Genomic DNA, 6,000 nt, shown 5'->3' with positions numbered 1-6,000 from the left:
TTTTCCAATTGGCAAAACTGATAATTAGTTTGAATCAGTCATTTATGTTTTCAACAAATCAGAATTTCAGACTTCTTTATATTCCAGTAAATGGTTTTTTAGATGCAGAAAGATGGGCATATCAGAGCTTCTTATCTGTAGAAGAGGGGTACAGCCCCCCCACCATTTGCAGAGAATTGCATTGCAAACATAAAGCACACGAGAAAAAATTCCGCGTTTAGCTTGTTTTATCTCTTCTTTGGTTAACCCTATGTGGAGATACAACTCAGTTTGCCGTTGAGGGAACCTAGGACCTGGAGTTTTGAGTTTTTCAAGGTTTTAGTCAGCTTATGTTGGAAGTAACACAGGATTTTACAGGCTCACGTCTCTCCCACTATATCCACCAAGAAAACCTCAGGTCATACTTAGAAAATACTGTCTAGGGCATTAAACCGAGGCTGTTTGGTCAAGAGTGGAAAATTATGACAGTACTAACATTTTTCTGATTCCAGTTGGTCCTGTTTTATGCAGATTTTTCTTCCATTGTGGACAGTGGTAGTTTGTTGATATTTTTGCTATTTTCTCCAATACTTTTTATTGGATATTTTACGTATTTACATCTCAAATGTTATCCTTTTTCACCTATCTATTATCCCCCTCGCTCTCCCCCTGTTCTTGTGAAGATGCTCCCACTCCCACCCACCCATCCCCACCTCATTGCCCTGGCCTTCCCCTACACTGGGGAAACAAGCTTTTTATACCTCTGACTCTTTTTCAAATTCTCTATGTAGTCTGGAGGCATTGCATGTCTGGGACACAGTGTAATATGTATTAGTCTGTTAGGACAGACATAATGAAATTCCCAAACGGAGTGACTTAGACAATACAAGTTTATTGTTTCACAGTTCTGGAGTTTAAAGTACAAGTTCATGGTCATGGCAGAGTTATCTTCCCTGAGGGCTACGAGAGAGAACTTGTTGTGTGCTTCATATCAGGCCTCTAGGAGTTTGATGTCAACCCGTGGACTTTCCTGAAGTGTAGATAGATTATCTTTATATACCCCTTTCAGTATGTGTATCTTTAAGTCCAGATGCCCCCCCACTGAAGAATACAGTGATATGGTATTAATGATCTCATCTTAAATAGCTATATTAGCAACAACTCTATTTCTAATAAAGGTTATATTCAGAATCACTGAGAGTTTAAGTTTCAGCATGTGTGGAAACTAGAAATGAGAAATGAAGGTATTGATGGGGTGGGCAAAGGATATTCCTTTCTCAGGACTGCAAAGAATAAAAGGCTTGTTCTAAATCTCTCTTAGCTACATGATAACCATATTCTCCCTACCTGGCTTCACATTCTCTTCTCTTTGCTTCCCCTTTGATAAAGACAGCAGACACACTTCATGAGGGAGCCACCTTACTTCAGGGTGAGGTCATCTGGACTCACAATATCTGCAAATCCTTTTTCCATTAATAAGCTAACATGTGTGGGTATACAGGATCGGGACTTCATCATCTGAATTAGCCTGTCATACCTGCAAAGTGGTAAAAAAGTGAGAGACTTCTTGAGGGGAAGTGACAGATCACCAACTTGAAGCAGCAAAGATATAGGCAGAACTTGAATGGTCATAGCAGAGACAGCACTTGCTGGAGGGGACAGTGGGGAAGACAGAACCATGGAGCTGAACTGGCTAGACTCTGGGTAGACAGATCTGGGATTCTTCCCCCATGAAGCGTGCCATAGACACCAAGGATGATGGAGGCAGAAGATGATCTCACCCTTTCTGGTCATCAACCTAACTTGTCACTTCAACCGATAAAATGAATTGCTTGAAATAAATAACGAATCTGCTTCTGTTGAATGCTATTGAGGACAGATCAAATCAGACTATCATCCTCAGAGGAGGAGAGAAGAGCAGTCAGCATAGAGGGGGAGAAATTGGTCTTTGGCCCCATACCACATTTGCTTTGCCAACCTCTGATTCTGGCCCCTGCCATCAACTTATCAGAACAGGACCCACATTTTGTGCACCACTTTTTGTGTTTCTACTCTTGATTCCTTCTGTCAATATGAGTGCTTAGGACCGACAGAGAAATGCTTCAGCTTTCATGGTTGGGATGAATGAACTTGGGAAGGGTTTCAGTCAACATCCCTATTGTTATTGCAGAGGTTTCAATAATGCTCCTTAACTCTGGTTAGGGAGTAGAAAAACCCTTTCTGTGTCTGTGTATTTTGTGTTTTTATTCACTGCCTGCAGACAAGTCCCCAAGAGTGTGCAAGGATGTAGCAATTCTCTCTTCTCTCTCCCTTCCTTGTCATCTTGCCCACCCTCGTGCTTCTTGGAACCACCCTTACTAAATGCTGCTTATACCCAGGTCCTTGCCTGGAGCGTTGTGCAGGAAAACCTAAACCAGAAGTTCTCACCCTGTGGGTCCTGACCCCTTTAGGGCTGGAACAACACTTTCACAAGGTCCCATCTCAGATATCCTGCATGACAGATTTTTACATTATGTTTCACAGCATCAAAATTACAGTTATGAAGTAGCAACAAAAATAATTTAATGGTTGGGGGCTCACCACAACATGATGTAGAAGTGTATTAAAGGGTCACAGCACTAGGAAGGTTGGGAACCCCAACCTAAACCAAAGCAGTAAAACTGAAATGGAGTCAGCTGTCCGAGTCTAAGCACTGAAAGATCACTTTCCCGGACTGCGGCCCCATCCAAGTCCTCCAAGAACTGGTTTCAGAAACTGGTTTGGAGGGTTTCTCTGTACCAGGCTAAGTGTTGAGAATGGAACAGAGAGTGTGACATGACCTGTGCCCCCAGGAAGTTAAAAATCCTCTGGAAAGGATTTGTGGAATAAAATGCTCTGGAATAATCACTAACTTGCTGAAACACACCAAAATCCATCTTTACTTGGCATTTTTGATCCACAGGCCCCAGTAATTGCCCCAAACAACCCACCTCTCCCCTTCATTCACTTTATGACCCAGGTTCCCATGGCTCCAATTTACATGTGATTCACAAAACATCTGTTTAATTTTAAAGTTTATATGGCAGCTCTTCGGAATTCCAGTCTTTTTCAACATTCTCTTCTTCCCTATAGCACCAAGAAGATGGAGAGGATTAATTTCCTGTGTAAAATGTAAGCAGACAGAAGGTCCAAGTTTAAACCTATTTAAATAACAACAACAACAATACATTGCCAATGTTTAGAAAGTACTGTTTTCTTTGAAAGACTAGTTTTCTACCTGGATATGAGTGTCTCTTGGTACTTTATGAGGAGATTTGAGTTCACATCAACAATGGGGAAGAAAATAATTCTCTTTATTTTTTCCCCAATGTGAATGGTTGCCTAATGGAATGATCCATTTGTTTTACTAAATGACACCTGGGGAAGTGCCTTTCTCCCTGCTCCAGTATTCTCTGGTTTTCAACTGGTGGGTAGCAACCTCCTTTGGAGGGTTGAATGAACCTTTCACAGGAGTCACCTAAGATCATCAGAGAACACAGATATCTACATTATGATTCATAACAGTAGTGAAATGATAGTTATGAAGTAGCAACAAAAATAACTTGGTGGTTGGGGTTCACCACGATGTGAAGAACTATATTAAAGGGTCTCAGCATTAGGAAGGTAAGAACCACTGCCCTAGGGCCTCCATTTTCCTACTTTCCTGTTTTAATGACAGCAGCAGGAACACATCTTGGAAGGTCATTGTCAGGGAAGCTGAGCTTGGCTGCCCAAAATGCCTGTGTAAACACACACTTCTGTTGGGGGAGCACAGAACCAGGTATGGCTAAAATAGTTTCCCTTGGGGGAGAAGTAAACAGTGTCTGCCCTCTCTTCCTAGGTCTCAACGATAACCCACCACAGTTCAGCAATGAGTTCATTAGGCTTTCTTATCGACCAATGGGAGAGAAGACATTCAGGCAGGAGTTTGGGTGCTTCAAAGCAGCCACAGTAGAAAGACTGGACCCATCAGAGAGATGACGACAAAGACTTCAAAACCCACATAAGTCAGTCCTTCTCCATAATATCCTATATATGATGCACCCTACATATTTATAGTCCCCCCTCCCCCTAGACTATGTTCAAATAAGGCAGAATTGCACACAATAAGAAAGTTGGTTCTATCCATACTTATTCAGGCCACTGTTGCACCAGCTAGAACATCTTGCAGCATGCAGGATCCTTAGCTGAGGGAGAGTTTTCATCTTAATTCTCCCCAGCAACCATAGTCTAACCTTCTGCAGTGCTCAGACTGACTCCATCTGCCCCTTATCCCACAGCCTCACAAGCCTGGGCCATGAGAGATATTTCATTATTCATTTAAGGCTTTCCCTTGAGACCTGTGATGAAACTTTGCCAGTGCCTGTGATCTCTGTGACAGGACCATTGTTAAGAGATCGGCTTCATGCTGGGTCACAGTTTTCCTCTCTCTGTATCAAAGGGGATACCACAAGGTATCTCTGCCTCCTCTATTTCTCATTCTTCTCTTCAGTAGCAAACTTTTCTTATGGGTTCCAGGTTTAGGATCCCAGAAAGGGCTCATCAACAAAGGTCTGATTTGTGTTTTCTTTACTCTATGACCTTCTAGTCATAAGAAGCTGCAAGCCAACACCTCCATCACACCTCCACCCTATTTTATTCCATTTCTCTGCCAATTTTTGGGCTAATATAGAGAATGCTAGCCATGTGTCATTTTCTGTCATAATTCTTCTTTAAACACACCCTCTCACTCTGGGAAACAATCTCAGACTTGGAGGCATCTATTAACTGCTCAAGTGGCAGGGAACCTCAGTAGCTGCTTTTCTTTTCTTTTTTAATCCTCATTTTCTGTTTTTATTGAAAAACTTTATTTTAAAAAGACGAAGATAAATGTACAAATTTTAAGCATTTTTGAATACGAATACATTTTTGTCATTGCTTGGCTTTTTTTTTTTAAGGTTTGATAGTGTGCATTAAGATCTTACTAGTTACAATGAGCATAAAGTACATGTAAAACATAATGTAACCTGGAATGAGTCAAAGTTGTCTTGGTGACTAAGGAGTAAACATAATGTTTTTTTCTTTTCTTTTTTTTTTTTCTTGAACTTCACACAGTCTGTGAGTTGTTTCTGGGGTATTCAGAGCTTTCTGGGGTTAGTATCCAATTATCAGTGACTGCATATTATGTCTGTTCTTTTGTGACTGGGTTATCTCACTCAGGATGATATTCTCTAGATGCATCCATATTCTTAAGAATTTCATAAGGTCATTTTTTTCTGATAGCTGAGTAGTACTCCATTGTGTAAATGTACCACAACTTTTGTATCCATTCATCTTCTGAAGGACATCTGGGTTCTTTCCATCTTCTGACTATTATAAATAGAGCTGCTATGAACATTGTGGTGCATGTGTCTTTGTTGTATGTTGGAGCATCTCTGGGGTAAATGTCCAGAAGTGGAATAACTGGGTCTTTAGGTAGTACTATGTCCAATTTTCTGAGGAACACCAGACTGATTTCCAGAGTGGTTGTACCAGTTTACAACCCCACCAACAGTGGAGAAGTGTTTCTCTTTCTCCACATCCTTGACAGCATCTGTTGTCATCTGAATTTTTGATCTTGGCCAATCTGACTGGTGTGAGGTGGAATCTCAGGGTTGTTTTGATTTGTATTTCCCTGATGGCTAATGATGTTGAGCACTTCCTTAGATGCTTCTCAGCCATTCAATATTCCTCAATTGAGAACATTTTGTTTAGCTCTGTACCTCATATTTTAATAGGGTTGATTGATTCTCTAGTGTCTAGCTTTTTGAGTTCTTTATATACCTTGGATATTAGGCCTCTATCTGATGTGGGGTTGGTAAAGATCTCCCACTCTGTTGGCTGCTGGTTTGTTTTCTTGACAGTGTCCTAAGCCTTATAGAAACTTTGCTATCTCATTAAGTCCCATTTGTCAATCTTTGACCTTAGAGCACAAGCCATTGGTGTTCTGTTCAGGAAATTTTCTCCTGTGCCTATGTGTTCTAA

This window comes from Micromys minutus, assembly GCF_963924665.1.
Source record: "Micromys minutus genome assembly, chromosome: 2".
In the NCBI taxonomy this organism is placed as follows: domain Eukaryota; kingdom Metazoa; phylum Chordata; class Mammalia; order Rodentia; family Muridae; genus Micromys; species Micromys minutus.
The sequence above is the reverse complement of the archived record's forward strand: the minus strand, read 5'-3'. Positions refer to the sequence as shown.